At 50.7% G+C, this 18,257-nt stretch overlaps 7 non-coding genes across 7 annotated transcripts; 4 read left to right on the forward strand and 3 right to left on the reverse strand.

Moving 5' to 3' along the window:
• Window positions 1-628: 628 nt before the first annotated feature.
• TRNAI-UAU (transfer RNA isoleucine (anticodon UAU)) lies at window positions 629-723 on the reverse strand. Its single transcript has 2 exons — window positions 686-723; window positions 629-664 (listed from the first exon to the last, which is right to left on the reverse strand). It is a non-coding gene; the product is annotated as a tRNA-Ile (tRNA).
• A 1,084-nt stretch (window positions 724-1,807) lies between these two features.
• TRNAT-UGU (transfer RNA threonine (anticodon UGU)) lies at window positions 1,808-1,879 on the forward strand. The gene has a single exon. It is a non-coding gene; the product is annotated as a tRNA-Thr (tRNA).
• A 1,659-nt stretch (window positions 1,880-3,538) lies between these two features.
• Window positions 3,539-3,620, forward strand: TRNAS-GCU (transfer RNA serine (anticodon GCU)). Its single transcript has one exon. It is a non-coding gene; the product is annotated as a tRNA-Ser (tRNA).
• Window positions 3,621-11,426: 7,806 nt separating this feature from the next.
• On the reverse strand, window positions 11,427-11,521 carry TRNAI-UAU (transfer RNA isoleucine (anticodon UAU)). Its single transcript has 2 exons — window positions 11,484-11,521; window positions 11,427-11,462 (listed from the first exon to the last, which is right to left on the reverse strand). It is a non-coding gene; the product is annotated as a tRNA-Ile (tRNA).
• Window positions 11,522-11,934: 413 nt separating this feature from the next.
• Window positions 11,935-12,016, forward strand: TRNAS-GCU (transfer RNA serine (anticodon GCU)). The gene has a single exon. It is a non-coding gene; the product is annotated as a tRNA-Ser (tRNA).
• A 1,835-nt stretch (window positions 12,017-13,851) lies between these two features.
• Window positions 13,852-13,946, reverse strand: TRNAI-UAU (transfer RNA isoleucine (anticodon UAU)). The gene is made up of 2 exons: window positions 13,909-13,946; window positions 13,852-13,887 (listed from the first exon to the last, which is right to left on the reverse strand). It is a non-coding gene; the product is annotated as a tRNA-Ile (tRNA).
• A 413-nt stretch (window positions 13,947-14,359) lies between these two features.
• On the forward strand, window positions 14,360-14,441 carry TRNAS-GCU (transfer RNA serine (anticodon GCU)). Its single transcript has one exon. It is a non-coding gene; the product is annotated as a tRNA-Ser (tRNA).
• The last annotated feature ends 3,816 nt before the right edge of the window (window positions 14,442-18,257 follow it).

The following is an 18,257-nucleotide window of genomic DNA, read 5'->3' on the forward strand; positions in this document are numbered from 1 at the left end:
TTGGATGGGTGGGTTGAATGAAGAAGTGAACCTGGTTTCTGGGAAAGGAGTATCGAGATGAAGATGAGGAAAAGTGAACATGGACCACATTCATAGGTTAGAGAAATACATTTAATAGGTTGAATGGTTTTGAAAAGTGAACTTCGAGCAGTAATTGTTGTTTTTTAAATTGCAAAGAAATTAAAAATGAATGTGGGATTGGAGGCACACTCTGAGCAGAAAAGCACCATAAGCTGCTATGGTGCAACTCAAGATGGTGAATAGAACCTTTAATATGATGATGCTCTTCTTTTGCTAGTTTTTTCGAGTCACCTTTTATTGTAAGTAGCTGATACAGCATTTTTTGCAGCTCTTCAGTTTATGGTTATCATGTGAGAACACTGTTTTCATCATATTTATTATTCTACAAATGTATTTTTAAATGCACTGATGTGGTGTTTGCATGAAATGCAAGATGGCACATCATGGACTGTTTAAACTGAGCATCGCGTAGGATATGTGATATTTGGCACCCAGAGGAGTAGGACACGTAGATCCTATAAGAAGTAAAGACTCTCTAGCAAGGGCCGTCCATACTCTGAGTTTAAACTTTACTTTTTGTGAAATGGTTTATGAAAAACAACACGGCTGCTCCAGGTGAGGCTCGAACTCACAACCTCGGCATGGCTCAGTGCAAGTACTGCTGTATAAGTACCGCGCGCTAACCGATTGCGCCACTGGAGCTCTCTCTTTTCACATCTCCCCAGGTGAGCCATCTACAGCTGACCAAGTAGATGACAGACACTGCTCCATCATTCACTGTGCAAGATCGACTCACATGCTAGCATGTTATCATGACTATTAAAAATACAGTCCAAACGGAATAGATTCTATAATTGTCCTATAACATATGCTCTGTCTATTCAAAACCCCATAGAATTATATCTTGACAGTTCTGACAAAGTCTAGGGGAATCTTATGAATATTTGTAATTAGCACATAGTAAGAATTTCCCAAAAATGAAATGTAGGTCCCTAATTGGGGGAAGACGTGGAATGTGAGATCTTGCCTCAGCTGTTTTTTTTCTTTTTTAGGTACAGTATATTGACACTTCAGTACCTTTTGTGAAGCAAGGTTTCAGATGGGGCTGTAGGGCAGACGAGGTGGCCGAGTGGTTAAGGCGATGGACTGCTAATCCATTGTGCTCTGCACGCGTGGGTTTGAATCCCACCTTCGTCGGAAAGCCATCAGAGTCTCTTTTGATGGCCAGCATTTCTTGTAGTATAATTACACTCTCTTTCAAGACAGAGCCAGGATCCGCTAGATGGGATCATCTGACTGTTCCATTTTAACAAATATGTCAAATAAAGTGAAGTATTTTGTGCGTAATAGAAATTAGATCTTTCATGGAGTTTCCAGAGGATTGCCTTTCACTCACTCCTGGCTTATTAACCAGTTTGGATAAATAGATTGATAAGAAAGCAGCTCTTACTCCTAAAGTTTAGGCCGTCTCAAATGAATGACTGTTAACATATGTCTGCCCCACAGAGACAGATCACTTCTAATAAGTGGGTTCTCTATATGTCACTGATTGCAGACATACTAACTAGAGCTATCGGTATGGTCTTGAATGTGAAAACTCTTATTTTCTCATATGAAAATGTCGTTTTTCATACTTCCAAGAAAAGTGCCTTAAGCATGGTCTTCAATGTGTGCGCGCACGTGGACATTCATATGCAACTACGTTTCCATACAGAGTCTCAAAATCATAGATATATTCATACCTCAGTAAGAATACATGTTGCAATTTACATCCTGCGTACAGACTGGCCTTGTAGCTCAGTGGCAGAGCACTGGTCTTGTAAACCAGGGGTCATGAGTTCAAGCCTCATCAGGGCCTTTTTACATGAGTCTTTCTGTATGTTGTTTTCAAGTCATTCTTCCCTGGAGTCACACCTTGCTTTAGGATTGCTTATTGCCAAGCTTCCCTTTCCTGCTTTCATATTATCAAGAAAATATCATGAAGATCATTGAATTATAAATTATTGCCTCACCCCTTCCGATCACCTGACAAACGCCATTCTCACCCTGCCGGGCAAGCCCTGCCGGGCAAAGCCAAATAAGCCATGCATATTTACAGTTCCTTTGAAAGGCAGAGCGAGGACTAGGACCTCTGTTCCGACTGAATCTGAATCCACAGAAAGGATGTTATAAGGCCCTACAAATTTCACCAAGGAGATGTGAAATTCTTCCCCCATAAAATACTTTTTTTCCCAGATACCCCGGCTCTTAGGCAAATGAGGTTACTCCTCAAAACCCCACCCCCACTCACCATAAATATCCTTCTCTCCTGCTGTCCATTCAAATGATACAAGGTATCTTGTACATAGAGAGAAAGGGAGAATAGGAAGACTTGTGCTTCAAAGATTTGGTGACCTTGGATGGGTGGGTTTAATGAAGAAGTGAACCTGGTTTCTGGGAAAGGAGTATCGAGATGAAGATGAGGAAAAGTGAACATGGACCACATTCATAGGTTAGAGAAATACATTTAATAGGTTGAATGGTTTTGAAAAGTGAACTTCGAGCAGTAATTGTTGTTTTTTAAATTGCAAATAAATTAAAAATGAATGTGGGATTGGAGGCACACTCTGAGCAGAAAAGCACCATAAGCTGCTATGGTGCAACTCAAGATGGTGAATAGAACCTTTAATATGATGATGCTCTTCTTTTGCTAGTTTTTTCGAGTCACCTTTTATTGTAAGTAGCTGATACAGCATTTTTTGCAGCTCTTCAGTTTATGGTTATCATGTGAGAACACTGTTTTCATCATATTTATTATTCTACAAATGTATTTTTAAATGCACTGATGTGGTGTTTGCATGAAATGCAAGATGGCACATCATGGAATGTTTAAACTGAGCATCGCGTAGGATATGTGATATTTGGCACCCAGAGGAGTAGGACACGTAGATCCTATAAGAAGTAAAGACTCTCTAGCAAGGGCCGTCCATACTCTGAGTTTAAACTTTACTTTTTGTGAAATGGTTTATGAAAAACAACACGGCTGCTCCAGGTGAGGCTCGAACTCACAACCTCAGCATGGCTCAGTGCAAGTACTGCGCGCTAACCGATTGCGCCACTGGAGTTCTCTCTTTTCACATCTCCCCAGGTGAGCCATCTACAGCTGACCAAGTAGATGACAGACACTGCTCCATCATTCACTGTGCAAGATCGACTCACATGCTAGCATGTTATCATGACTATTAAGAATACAGTCCAAACGGAATAGATTCTATAATTGTCCTATAACATATGCTCTGTCTATTCAAAACCCCATAGAATTATATCTTGACAGTTCTGACAAAGTCTAGGGGAATCTTATGAATATTTGTAATTAGCACATAGTAAGAATTTCCCAAAAATGAAATGTAGGTCCCTAATTGGGGGAAGACGTGGAATGTGAGATCTTGCCTCAGCTGTTTTTTTTCTTTTTTAGGTACAGTATATTGACACTTCAGTACCTTTTGTGAAGCAAGGTTTCAGATGGGGCTGTAGGGCAGACGAGGTGGCCGAGTGGTTAAGGCGATGGACTGCTAATCCATTGTGCTCTGCACGCGTGGGTTCGAATCCCACCTTCGTCGGAAAGCCATCAGAGTCTCTTTTGATGGCCAGCATTTTTTTTTTTTTCTTTTTTTTGAAACCGTTTATTACAATCTCAAATAATTACAAGTATGGGCCTACAACCGTCTGGCCGGCCGCTAGAGTGGCAGAAGCATACGACATACATACAGAAAAATCTCTTGGCGGTGCAAAAAGGGTAAATCAGGAGATATCAGTAGTGCAGGCCACATAACTCCAAACCCACAATACGGTTTCCTTTTGTCGAAACACAACAACACAAAAACAACCACACCCGCAAGGCAACCCGCAATCCCAAGTGACAGCACGCGCTCCTTAAGTGGGGGACCCCAACCAGTCGCCAAACTCTGAAGAGGGGAATGAGAACAGATCAGGGACTGGGGAACCACGTGCCCATGGCTGGGGGAGGGGGCCGGCTAGGGGGACGGGGCTGGTGAGGCAGCCGGCAGCAGCGGCGGCTCGCAAATACCCCCGCGATAGGCGTTCCAGGGGCCCCAGATTTTCACCCACGCCCCAGGCTTACCCCTCGCAACATACACCACCTTTTCACGAAACATACACCAGTCCATGTGTTCTTTCCAGGCCGACACTGCCGGAGGCCTCTGGGATCCCCACAATTGAGCAATGTCACGCTTAGCTATCATGTATCCCAGAGTCACCCACCGCGTCTGCGGAACCGAGTAGTCAGTGGGCTCCCACACATTCAGCAAGCATCTCCTCGCTTCAGGCAACAGCACGACTCGCGTAACCACTCGCAGGACCTCGTGCACGCCACACCAGAATCGCTCCACCTTTGGGCATTCCCACAGAATATGCAAGAAGGTTGCCAAAGCACCACAGCCACGCTTACACAGTCCATCCTCAGCAAAGCCCATACGTAGAAGCCTTGGCCCCGTCACGTAAACCCGGTGGAGGATCTTAAGCTGGACGAAGCGAAGGCGAGCCGGGATGGCCACCTCCTTCGGAGAGGCCACCGCGGACATCCAGTCCTCGTCGTCCAACTCCAGCCCATCGGCAACCCAGGCCTCGCGGAGGCCAGTCAGCAGGCCCGATCGGTCGTTGATCAGTTTTTTATATATAAGGGAGATCGTGCTGTCTGGGACGTGGCCATCCAGCACTCTGTCCTCCAGGGGGGAAGACTCCGGAATGGACGCGACATCCGGGAAGACAGAGCCCAGCGCATGGCGGACTTGCAAGTACCGGAAGTACTCACTGCCTTGCAACTGAAACTCCGTCTGCAACATCTCGAAAGTTTTGAATCCCCCCCTCGTCCAGAGATCTCCCACTGTGCTGATGCCGATCGTGTCCCACTTCTCGAAGCCTTTCGAGGTCCACAGGGAGCCCAACCTCGCCGACGCATATAGCGGTGACGCCCGGGTCAAACGGTCCTTCCACCCCATAGCTGCGTTAGCCGCGTGCCATACACGCACCATGACACGCGTCGGTCCCGTCAGGCGAGGGTCCGGCGCGCCAGAGTAGAGCGCTCGATTGTAGTCGCCACCGGGCAGGAGCATCTTGTCCATTTCAAATGCCGGGTTCAGGGCGGGCCCGTAAAGGCCATGATTAATCGCAGCTAGCTGGGAGGCCCAGTAATACCGTTTAATATCCGGGAGGGCGACCCCCCCATCGTACCACGGGAGCGTCAATTTAGCCAAGGCAATACGTGGCCTCCCGTCCCAGAACAGGCAACGCTGCAAACTCTCCACCTCCCGGAAGTAGCGCGCCGGGACCAAATCCATAGTGTTCTGGAGAGCGTACAGAAAGCGCGGCAAGGACATCATCTTAAACAAGGCCGCTCGGCCGAGCGGCGAAAGCGGCAGACGCCGCCAACGCACCACGTCCTCCCTCAAGCGCTGGAGGGGGGGCAGCAAATTCCGCTCGTAGCGGGCCTCCGGGTCCAGAGTAATATATATACCCAGGTACCGAAACCCCTGGGAGGCAATCTGGATCGGACAGTCCCGTGGTAGGACCGGAGCCTCCCCGGCAAGCACATATACACAGGATTTCGCCCAGTTGATGACGAGACCTGAGTTGCGACCGAATGAGCGCAAAACATCAACTAGGACGATCAGTGATTTACGCGGGGAGGCGAGATACAGAAGGATATCATCAGGGTAGAGGGACACACGGTCCTCATGCTCGGGGGTCCAGCGGAGACCACGGATGGAAGGGTGCCACCGCAGCCACTCCGCCAGGGGCTCCAGGGCCAGTGCAAACAGGAGAGGTGACAGGGGGCAACCCTGTCGCGTGCCCCGTCCCAGTGCGAATGGGGCCGAAACTCGTCCATTCACCACCACCTGCGCCAATGGGCCGGAATACAACAACTTGACCCAGCTGATGAAGCCCGGTCCGAAGCCAAACTTCGCCAGCATCGCCCAAATGTATGGCCACTCGAGCGTATCAAACGCCATGGTGGCGTCCAAGGACGCCAAAATGGCCGGTTCCCGCACAAACGGGACACGCGCGAGCACCCCGTGCAAGCGTCGCAGATTAAGGGCCGTGTTACGGTGGGGTATGAAGCCAGACTGGTCTTGGTGGACCAAGTCACCCACCACGCCGACCAGCCGGTTGGCCAGCACCTTGGCGAGGATCTTGGGCTCCGCGTTCAAGAGCGAGATAGGCCTATAGGATGTGACCCGCTCACGGGGTCTCCCCTCCTTGTGGATCACCACGATCGTGGCCAGACGCTGGTCCGGCGGAAAGGAACCCCGCGAGCGGGCCGCCAGGAACATCGCGCGCAGGTGGGGCGCCAGCACATCCGGTCGCAGCTTGTACAGCTCGATAGGGATGCCATTGGGGCCCATGGCCTTGCCAGATGCGACCGAGCGGATAGCAAGGGCAATTTCGTCCGAGGTGGGAGGAGCGTCCAGCGAATCCCTGTCCTCCACCGAAAGGGAGGGCAGCGCGATGTCCCGAAGCAGGGCATGGGAATCCTCCTCCGAGCAGGGAGAAACCGGGGAATACACCTCGCGGAAATAATCCGCGAAGCAGGAGACAATGGCGGCCGGCTCGGTGACACATACACCATCCATCCTCTCGATCAACGGAACCACACGACTCGCTCTCTCCTTCTTATCCAACCACGCTATCAATTTACCAGCCTTATCACCCACATCATACAGTCGCCCCTGTTGCTCTCTACTGAGGCCCCTGGCCGCCTCCGTGACGAGGGCCCTATAGGCCGCCTGCTTGAGGTGTAGAACATGCAATGTGGCATCCGTCGCCCCACTCCCCAGGTCACCCTCTAGTTCAGTGATTTCGGCCTCCACCCGGGTGACCTCCTCCCGCTCGCGCCTCCGGGCATGGGAGATAAAGGAGAGGGCCTCCCCCCTGAGAACTGCCTTAAAAGCCTCCCAAAGGGAGATAGCCGAAGGGACAGACCCCACATTCTCCTCAAAGTACCGCTGCAAGGATTTGATCAATTCGGCTCGAATAGTGGGGCCGCGCAGGTACCAGGCATTGATTGGGGCTACCCTGCCCTCCCCCCTCGGGAAGACATCCAAGTGCAACAGTAGTGGGGAGTGATCTGAAATACCCCGCGCCAAATGGCGCACCTCTCCCACTCTCCCAGCGTAGGCCGCAGGAACAAGGATATAATCAAGCCGCGAGAGGCTACCATGGGCACCCAAGTGGAAAGTGTATTGCAGCTGCGCGGGATGCTTTAGTCGCCAGCAATCCACCAATCCTAGTGTATCTAAAAGGCCGGACAGCCACGCCTGTGCCCGGGGGAGGTCCCTGGGGGGATGACGATCCATAGACCCAGAAGCCACCGCATTGAAGTCCCCCCCAACTACCAGAAGCCCACCCGGGAGGTCAAGGAGGAGGCGCCCCAGGTCCGCAAACGTGGTAGATTGCAACCCCGGCGGAACGTACACTGATACAAAAACGACCACTCTGCCCTCCATTCTACCCACCAAGACAGTGTAACGTCCCCTCTCATCATGGCGCACCTCATCAATCTCCAATGGGAGCGAGTTCTTAATCATGATGCCCACCCCCCGCGAGCCCGAGGTGAAGCCCGAATGGGCCACCAAGCGATAGCCTCTCCGATTCATGGCATGAAAGGAATTACCTATAAGGTGTGTCTCCTGCAGGAAGACCACATCTGGCGAAATTCGTTTCAGATACTGCAGGACCACACCACGCTTAATCCTATCCCCCAGTCCGTTAACGTTCCATGATAACACAGTCAGATCCCTACCCCCCATCATACATGGAAGCCATCAATCGTCCCCCAAAGAGCATCTCAAAAACAACAATACAGTAAAGGGTTCGCCTTGCGGTGCAAACAAACAACACTCCACCCCCACCCACCCATCCTAACAGAACTCCCCCCTCCCTGCACCCCTGCATGAGCCCAGACAGCCCCCCCAAAGTGCAGTGTGCCTGTCGCCCCATAGACGAAAAACTAACTAGTCCCCCAGAGGAGGAGGGAAAGCCCCCAATGGACCCCGTACGACCTCCATAGGAGGGGAACATACACAATCAGTGAATGGTAACCGAAATGTTGTCCAGAGCAAGGCCTACTATTCACCCCTCAGTTCTGATCCGGCGAGCCCTCAGCGCCAACCGCACCCCCCCCACCCCCCCGGCCCCGATCCCCAGGCAGAGTATCCAACCAGTCCCCAGCCGCCTCGGGACGATCAAAAAAGTGCGTGCGACCGTCCACCTCCACCCTCAGCTTAGCTGGAAAAAGCATTGAGTACTTAAGGTTCAGGTCCCGTAGGCGACGTTTAACTCCGAGAAAACTCAGTCTCTGCTTTTGGACCGTCGGAGTAAAGTCAGGGTAGAAATTCACGTCCATATTATCGAGCTTGACCGGTCCCTGTAGCCTGGAAGTCTGCAGGATAGCGTCTCTGTCTCGAAAGTTAAAAATCCGGGCAATGAGAGGCCGCGGCGGGGCTCCGACCTTAGGTCTTCCTCCGGGGACCCTGTGAGCACGTTCCACCGCAAAAAGTTTACTCAGCCCCCGGGGCTGGAGATGGGTGAGGATCAGGTCTTCCACAAACAAATCTGCCGCCTCCTCCTCCCGTCCCTCCGGCACCCCGACAATACGAACGTTGTTCCTCCGGGCCCGACCCTCGGCGTCCTCCAATCGACGGTCCATCAGGGCGCTCGCCTGTCCAAGCCGGTGCACCTCCTTTTGAAGGGCCGCCACGTCTGTAGTGAGACTCGAGGTGGTGTGGGCCAGGGAATCGACCCGGTCATTCGTTTTAGACAAGAAGCTCTCACCAGGCCCACTTCCACCAGGGCCGAGTCTATCTTCTGCGCCAGAGTATCAAAGCGCTGGTCCACCGAGGCCTTCATCTCGGCAATGGCGCCCATGACGTCCCGGAGGGTCAGATCCGCAGGCTGAGCAGACGCCTCGGCCGGGCCCGCGGGGGATGTACGCTGTGCCTCTGGGGATCCCTTCTGGAGGGTGTAGCGGTCCATACTGTTTGACTGATGTGCCGGGCCACGGCGGGTCGATTTCACCTTTGCCCGGTCGCCATCTTGCTTTGTGGACATGTCGCACTCCCAAGATCGTGCCAATCTCCTCGAAAGGGCCGATAAACCAGTTCACGGGTTCCGGGGGGGTGACCACTGGACCGCAGGACAACTCACAGCCGGCGGGTCAGCCGGGCACCGGGACAAGGCCACACCACCGCACCCCGCTCCGCAACCCTACCTCGCTTGAGGGCAAGGAGGGCGCAAAAGCGAAAGTGAAAGCGCGGGGAACGCAAGTCGCCCAGCCCTGCCCGCCGCTGTTGTTCGCTTTGTCCCCGGATCGCCCCACAACTCCAATCCGGGGGGCCGGCGCGGAGAAGGCCGCAATCTTCGATCGGTGCTCCCACCAGTGTCCGGGGTCCGATTCGAAAACGGAGAACGGGTGCCGCCTCAGCTCGGGTACACAGACACAGTCCCCTCATCAACGACAGGATATAATCAGGATTAATTCAGGAGGTCGCGGAGGTCCTCGGGAGCTTCGCACCTACGCGGCCATCTTGGTTGCGCGCTAGGCTCCTCCTCCTGCCAGCATTTCTTGTAGTATAATTACACTCTCTTTCAAGACAGAGCCAGGATCCGCTAGATGGGATCATCTGACTGTTCCATTTTAACAAATATGTCAAATAAAGTGAAGTATTTTGTGCGTAATAGAAATTAGATCTTTCATGGAGTTTCCAGAGGATTGCCTTTCACTCACTCCTGGCTTATTAACCAGTTTGGATAAATAGATTGATAAGAAAGCAGCTCTTACTCCTAAAGTTTAGGCCGTCTCAAATGAATGACTGTTAACATATGTCTGCCCCACAGAGACAGATCACTTCTAATAAGTGGGTTCTCTATATGTCACTGATTGCAGACATACTAACTAGAGCTATCGGTATGGTCTTGAATGTGAAAACTCTTATTTTCTCATATGAAAATGTAGTTTTTCATACTTCCAAGAAAAGTGCCTTAAGCATGGTCTTCAATGTGTGCGCGCACGTGGACATTCATATGCAACTACGTTTCCATACAGAGTCTCAAAATCATAGATATATTCATACCTCAGTAAGAATACATGTTGCAATTTACATCCTGCGTGCAGACTGGCCTTGTAGCTCAGTGGCAGAGCACTGGTCTTGTAAACCAAGGGTCATGAGTTCAAGCCTCATCAGGGCCTTTTTACATGAGTCTTTCTGTATGTTGTTTTCAAGTCATTCTTCCCTGGAGTCACACCTTGCTTTAGGATTGCTTATTGCTAAGCTTCCCTTTCCTGCTTTCATATTATCAAGAAAATATCATGAAGATCATTGAATTATAAATTATTGCCTCACCCCTTCCGATCGCCTGACGAACGCCTGACAAACGCCATTCTCACCCTGCCGGGCAAAGCCAAATAAGCCATGCATATTTACAGTTCCTTTGAAAGGCAGAGCGAGGACTAGGACCTCTGTTCCGACTGAATCTGAATCCACAGAAAGGATGTTATAAGGCCCTACAAATTTCACCAAGGAGATGTGAAATTCTTCCCCCATAAAATACTTTTTTTCCCAGATACCCCGGCTCTTAGGCAAATGAGGTTACTCCTCAAAACCCCACCCCCACTCACCATAAATATCCTTCTCTCCTGCTGTCCATTCAAATGATACAAGGTATCTTGTACATAGAGAGAAAGGGAGAATAGGCAGACTTGTGCTTCAAAGATTTGGTGACCTTGGATGGGTGGGTTTAATGAAGAAGTGAACCTGGTTTCTGGGAAAGGAGTATCGAGATGAAGATGAGGAAAAGTGAACATGGACTACATTCATAGGTTAGAGAAATACATTTAATAGGTTGAATGGTTTTGAAAAGTGAACTTCGAGCAGTAATTGTTGTTTTTTAAATTGCAAATAAATTAAAAATGAATGTGGGATTGGAGGCACACTCTGAGCAGAAACGCACCATAAGCTGCTATGGTGCAACTCAAGATGGTGAATAGAACCTTTAATATGATGATGCTCTTCTTTTGCTAGTTTTTTCGAGTCACCTTTTATTGTAAGTAGCTGATACAGCATTTTTTGCAGCTCTTCAGTTTATGGTTATCATGTGAGAACACTGTTTTCATCATATTTATTATTCTACAAATGTATTTTTAAATGCACTGATGTGGTGTTTGCATGAAATGCAAGATGGCACATCATGGAATGTTTAAACTGAGCATCGCGTAGGATATGTGATATTTGGCACCCAGAGGAGTAGGACACGTAGATCCTATAAGAAGTAAAGACTCTCTAGCAAGGGCCGTCCATACTCTGAGTTTAAACTTTACTTTTTGTGAAATGGTTTATGAAAAACAACACGGCTGCTCCAGGTGAGGCTCGAACTCACAACCTCGGCATGGCTCAGTGCAAGTACTGCTGTATAAGTACCGCGCGCTAACCGATTGCGCCACTGGAGCTCTCTCTTTTCACATCTCCCCAGGTGAGCCATCTACAGCTGACCAAGTAGATGACAGACACTGCTCCATCATTCACTGTGCAAGATCGACTCACATGCTAGCATGTTATCATGACTATTAAAAATACAGTCCAAACAGAATAGATTCTATAATTGTCCTATAACATATGCTCTGTCTATTCAAAACCCCATAGAATTATATCTTGACAGTTCTGACAAAGTCTAGGGGAATCTTATGAATATTTGTAATTAGCACATAGTAAGAATTTCCCAAAAATGAAATGTAGGTCCCTAATTGGGGGAAGACGTGGAATGTGAGATCTTGCCTCAGCTGTTTTTTTTCTTTTGTAGGTACAGTGTATTGACACTTCAGTACCTTTTGTGAAGCAAGGTTTCAGATGGGGCTGTAGGGCAGACGAGGTGGCCGAGTGGTTAAGGCGATGGACTGCTAATCCATTGTGCTCTGCACGCGTGGGTTCGAATCCCACCTTCGTCAGAAAGCCATCAGAGACTCTTTTGATGGCCAGCATTTCTTGTAGTATAATTACACTCTCTTTCAAGACAGAGCCAGGATCCGCTAGATGGGATCATCTGACTGTTCCATTTTAACAAATATGTCAAATAAAGTGAAGTATTTTGTGCGTAATAGAAATTAGATCTTTCATGGAGTTTCCAGAGGATTGCCTTTCACTCACTCCTGGCTTATTAACCAGTTTGGATAAATAGATTGATAAGAAAGCAGCTCTTACTCCTAAAGTTTAGGCCGTCTCAAATGAATGACTGTTAACATATGTCTGCCCCACAGAGACAGATCACTTCTAATAAGTGGGTTCTCTATATGTCACTGATTGCAGACATACTAACTAGAGCTATCGGTATGGTCTTGAATGTGAAAACTCTTATTTTCTCATATAAAAATGTAGTTTTTCATACTTCCAAGAAAAGTGCCTTAAGCATGGTCTTCAATGTGTGCGCGCACGTGGACATTCATATGCAACTACGTTTCCATACAGAGTCTCAAAATCATAGATATATTCATACCTCAGTAAGAATACATGTTGCAATTTACATTCTGCGTGCAGACTGGCCTTGTAGCTCAGTGGCAGAGCACTGGTCTTGTAAACCAGGGGTCATGAGTTCAAGCTTCCTCAGGGCCTTTTTACATGAGTCTTTCTGTATGTTGTTTTCAAGTCATTCTTCCCTGGAGTCACACCTTGCTTTAGGATTGCTTATTGCCAAGCTTCCCTTTCCTGCTTTCATATTATCAAGAAAATATCATGAAGATCATTGAATTATAAATTATTGCCTCACCCCTTCCGATCGCCTGATGAACGCCTGACAAACGCCATTCTCACCCTGCCGGGCAAGCCCTGCCGGGCAAAGCCAAATAAGCCATGCATATTTACAGTTCCTTTGAAAGGCAGAGCGAGGACTAGGACCTCTGTTCCGAATGAATCTGCATCCACAGAAAGGATGTTATAAGGCCCTACAAATTTCACCAAGGAGATGTGAAATTCTTCCCCCATAAAATACTTTTTTCCCCAGATACCCCGGCTCTTAGGCAAATGAGGTTACTCCTCAAAACCCCACCCCCACTCACCATAAATATCCTTCTCTCCTGCTGTCCATTCAAATGATACAAGGTATCTTGTACATAGAGAGAAAGGGAGAATAGGCAGACTTGCTTCAAAGATTTGGTGACCTTGGATGGGTGGGTTGAATGAAGAAGTGAACCTGGTTTCTGGGAAAGGAGTATCGAGATGAAGATGAGGAAAAGTGAACATGGACCACATTCATAGGTTAGAGAAATACATTTAATAGGTTGAATGGTTTTGAAAAGTGAACTTCGAGCAGTAATTGTTGTTTTTTAAATTGCAAAGAAATTAAAAATGAATGTGGGATTGGAGGCACACTCTGAGCAGAAAAGCACCATAAGCTGCTATGGTGCAACTCAAGATGGTGAATAGAACCTTTAATATGATGATGCTCTTCTTTTGCTAGTTTTTTCGAGTCACCTTTTATTGTAAGTAGCTGATACAGCATTTTTTGCAGCTCTTCAGTTTATGGTTATCATGTGAGAACACTGTTTTCATCATATTTATTATTCTACAAATGTATTTTTAAATGCACTGATGTGGTGTTTGCATGAAATGCAAGATGGCACATCATGGACTGTTTAAACTGAGCATCGCGTAGGATATGTGATATTTGGCACCCAGAGGAGTAGGACACGTAGATCCTATAAGAAGTAAAGACTCTCTAGCAAGGGCCGTCCATACTCTGAGTTTAAACTTTACTTTTTGTGAAATGGTTTATGAAAAACAACACGGCTGCTCCAGGTGAGGCTCGAACTCACAACCTCGGCATGGCTCAGTGCAAGTACTGCTGTATAAGTACCGCGCGCTAACCGATTGCGCCACTGGAGCTCTCTCTTTTCACATCTCCCCAGGTGAGCCATCTACAGCTGACCAAGTAGATGACAGACACTGCTCCATCATTCACTGTGCAAGATCGACTCACATGCTAGCATGTTATCATGACTATTAAAAATACAGTCCAAACGGAATAGATTCTATAATTGTCCTATAACATATGCTCTGTCTATTCAAAACCCCATAGAATTATATCTTGACAGTTCTGACAAAGTCTAGGGGAATCTTATGAATATTTGTAATTAGCACATAGGAAGAATTTCCCAAAAATGAAATGTAGGTCCCTAATTGGGGGAAGACGTGGAATGTGAGATCTTGCCTCAGCTGTTTTTTTTCTTTTTTAGGTACAGTATATTGACACTTCAGTACCTTTTGTGAAGCAAGGTTTCAGATGGGGCTGTAGGGCAGACGAGGTGGCCGAGTGGTTAAGGCGATGGACTGCTAATCCATTGTGCTCTGCACGCGTGGGTTCGAATCCCACCTTCGTCGGAAAGCCATCAGAGTCTCTTTTGATGGCCAGCATTTTTTTTTTTTTTTTTTTGAAACCGTTTATTACAATCTCAAATAATTACAAGTATGGGCCTACAACCGTCTGGCCGGCCGCTAGAGTGGCAGAAGCATACGACATACATATAGAAAAATCTCTTGGCGGTGCAAAGAGGGTAAATCAGGAGATATCAGTAGTGCAGGCCACATAACTCCAAACCCACAATACGGTTTCCTTTTGTCGAAACACAACAACACAAAAACAACCACACCCGCAAGGCAACCCGCAATCCCAAGTGACAGCACGCGCTCCTTAAGTGGGGGACCCCAACCAGTCGCCAAACTCTGAAGAGGGGAATGAGAACAGATCAGGGACTGGGGAACCACGTGCCCATGGCTGGGGGAGGGGGCCGGCTAGGAGGACGGGGCTGGTGAGGCAGCCGGCAGCAGCGGCGGCTCGCAAATACCCCCGCGATAGGCGTTCCAGGGGCCCCAGATTTTCACCCACGCCCCAGGCTTACCCCTCGCAACATACACCACCTTTTCACGAAACATACACCAGTCCATGTGTTCTTTCCAGGCCGACACTGCCGGAGGCCTCTGGGATCCCCACAATTGAGCAATGTCACGCTTAGCTATCATGTATCCCAGAGTCACCCACCGCGTCTGCGGAACCGAGTAGTCAGTGGGCTCCCACACATTCAGCAAGCATCTCCTCGCTTCAGGCAACAGCACGACTCGCGTAACCACTCGCAGGACCTCGTGCACGCCACGCCAGAATCGCTCCACCTTTGGGCATTCCCACAGAATATGCAAGAAGGTTGCCAAAGCACCACAGCCACGCTTACACAGTCCATCCTCAGCAAAGCCCATACGTAGAAGCCTTGGCCCCGTCACGTAAACCCGGTGGAGGATCTTAAGCTGGACGAAGCGAAGGCGAGCCGGGATGGCCACCTCCTTCGGAGAGGCCACCGCGGACATCCAGTCCTCGTCGTCCAACTCCAGCCCATCGGCAACCCAGGCCTCGCGGAGGCCAGTCAGCAGGCCCGATCGGTCGTTGATCAGTTTTTTATATATAAGGGAGATCGTGCTGTCTGGGACGTGGCCATCCAGCACTCTGTCCTCCAGGGGGGAAGACTCCGGAATGGACGCGACATCCGGGAAGACAGAGCCCAGCGCGTGGCGGACTTGCAAGTACCGGATGTACTCACTGCCTTGCAACTGAAACTCCGTCTGCAACATCTCGAAAGTTTTGAATCCCCCCCTCGTCCAGAGATCTCCCACTGTGCTGATGCCGATCGTGTCCCACTTCTCGAAGCCCTTCGAGGTCCACAGGGAGCCCAACCTCGCCGACGCATATAGCGGTGACGCCCGGGTCAAACGGTCCTTCCACCCCATAGCTGCGTTAGCCGCGTGCCATACACGCACCATGACACGCGTCGGTCCCGTCAGGCGAGGGTCCGGCGCGCCAGAGTAGAGCGCTCGATTGTAGTCGCCACCGGGCAGGAGCATCTTGTCCATTTCAAATGCCGGGTTCAGGGCGGGCCCGTAAAGGCCATGATTAATCGCAGCTAGCTGGGAGGCCCAGTAATACCGTTTAATATCCGGGAGGGCGACCCCCCCATCGTACCACGGGAGCGTCAATTTAGCCAAGGCAATACGTGGCCTCCCGTCCCAGAACAGGCGACGCTGCAAACTCTCCACCTCCCGGAAGTAGCGCGCCGGGACCAAATCCATAGTGTTCTGGAGAGCGTACAGAAAGCGCGGCAAGGACATCATCTTAAACAAGGCCGCTCGGCCGAGCGGCGAAAGCGGCAGACGCCGCCAACGCACCACGTCCTCCCTCAAGCGCTGGAGGGGGGGCAGCAAATTCCGCTCGTAGCGGGCCTCCGGGTCCAGAGTAATATATATACCCAGGTACCGAAACCCCTGGGAGGCAATCTGGATCGGACAGTCCCGTGGTAGGACCGGAGCCTCCCCGGCAAGCACATATACGCAGGATTTCGCCCAGTTGATGACGAGACCTGAGTTGCGACCGAATGAGCGCAAAACATCAACTAGGACGATCAGTGATTTACGCGGGGAGGCGAGATACAGAAGGATATCATCAGCGTAGAGGGACACACGGTCCTCATGCTCGGGGGTCCAGCGGAGACCACGGATGGAAGGGTGCCACCGCAGCCACTCCGCCAGGGGCTCCAGGGCCAGTGCAAACAGGAGAGGTGACAGGGGGCAACCCTGTCGCGTGCCCCGTCCCAGTGCGAATGGGGCCGAAACTCGTCCATTCACCACCACCTGCGCCAATGGGCCGGAATACAACAACTTGACCCAGCTGATGAAGCCCGGTCCGAAGCCAAACTTCGCCAGCATCGCCCAAATGTATGGCCACTCGAGCGTATCAAACGCCATGGTGGCGTCCAAGGACGCCAAAATGGCCGGTTCCCGCACAAACGGGACACGCGCGAGCACCCCGTGCAAGCGTCGCAGATTAAGGGCCGTGTTACGGTGGGGTATGAAGCCGGACTGGTCTTGGTGGACCAAGTCGCCCACCACGCCGACCAGCCGGTTGGCCAGCACCTTAGCGAGGATCTTGGGCTCCGCGTTCAAGAGCGAGATAGGCCTATAGGATGTGACCCGCTCACGGGGTCTCCCCTCCTTGTGGATCACCACGATCGTGGCCAGACGCTGGTCCGGCGGAAGGGAACCCCGCGAGCGGGCCGCCAGGAACATCGCGCGCAGGTGGGGCGCCAGCACATCCGGTCGCAGCTTGTACAGCTCGATAGGGATGCCATTGGGGCCCATGGCCTTGCCAGATGCGACCGAGCGGATAGCAAGGGCAATTTCGTCCGAGGTGGGAGGAGCGTCCAGCGAATCCCTGTCCTCCACCGAAAGGGAGGGCAGCGCGATGTCCCGAAGCAGGGCATGGGAATCCTCCTCCGAGCAGGGAGAAACCGGGGAATACACCTCGCGGAAATAATCCGCGAAGCAGGAGACAATGGCGGCCGGCTCGGTGACACATACACCATCCATCCTCTCGATCAACGGAACCACACGACTCGCTCTCTCCTTCTTATCCAACCACGCTATCAATTTACCAGCCTTATCACCCACATCATACAGTCGCCCCTGTTGCTCTCTACTGAGGCCCCTGGCCGCCTCCGTGACGAGGGCCCTATAGGCCGCCTGCTTGAGGTGTAGAACATGCAATGTGGCATCCGTCGCCCCGCTCCCCAGGTCACCCTCTAGTTCAGTGATTTCGGCCTCCACCCGGGTGACCTCCTCCCGCTCGCGCCTCCGGGCATGGGAGATAAAGGAGAGGGCCTCCCCCCTGAGAACTGCCTTAAAAGCCTCCCAAAGGGAGATAGCCGAAGGGACAGACCCCACATTCTCCTCAAAGTACCGCTGCAAGGATTTGATCAATTCGGCTCGAATAGTGGGGTCGCGCAGGTACCAGGCATTGATTGGGGCTACCCTGCCCTCCCCCCTCGGGAAGACATCCAAGTGCAACAGTAGTGGGGAGTGATCTGAAATACCCCGCGCCAAATGGCGCACCTCTCCCACTCTCCCAGCGTAGGCCGCAGGAACAAGGATATAATCAAGCCGCGAGAGGCTACCATGGGCACCCGAGTGGAAAGTGTATTGCAGCTGCGCGGGATGCTTTAGTCGCCAGCAATCCACCAATCCTAGTGTATCTAAAAGGCCGGACAGCCACGCCTGTGCCCGGGGGAGGTCCCTGGGGGGATGACGATCCATAGACCCAGAAGCCACCGCATTGAAGTCCCCCCCAACTACCAGAAGCCCACCCGGGAGGTCAAGGAG

Source organism: Triturus cristatus, chromosome 12 (genome assembly GCF_964204655.1).
Source record: "Triturus cristatus chromosome 12, aTriCri1.1, whole genome shotgun sequence".
Taxonomy (NCBI): domain Eukaryota; kingdom Metazoa; phylum Chordata; class Amphibia; order Caudata; family Salamandridae; genus Triturus; species Triturus cristatus.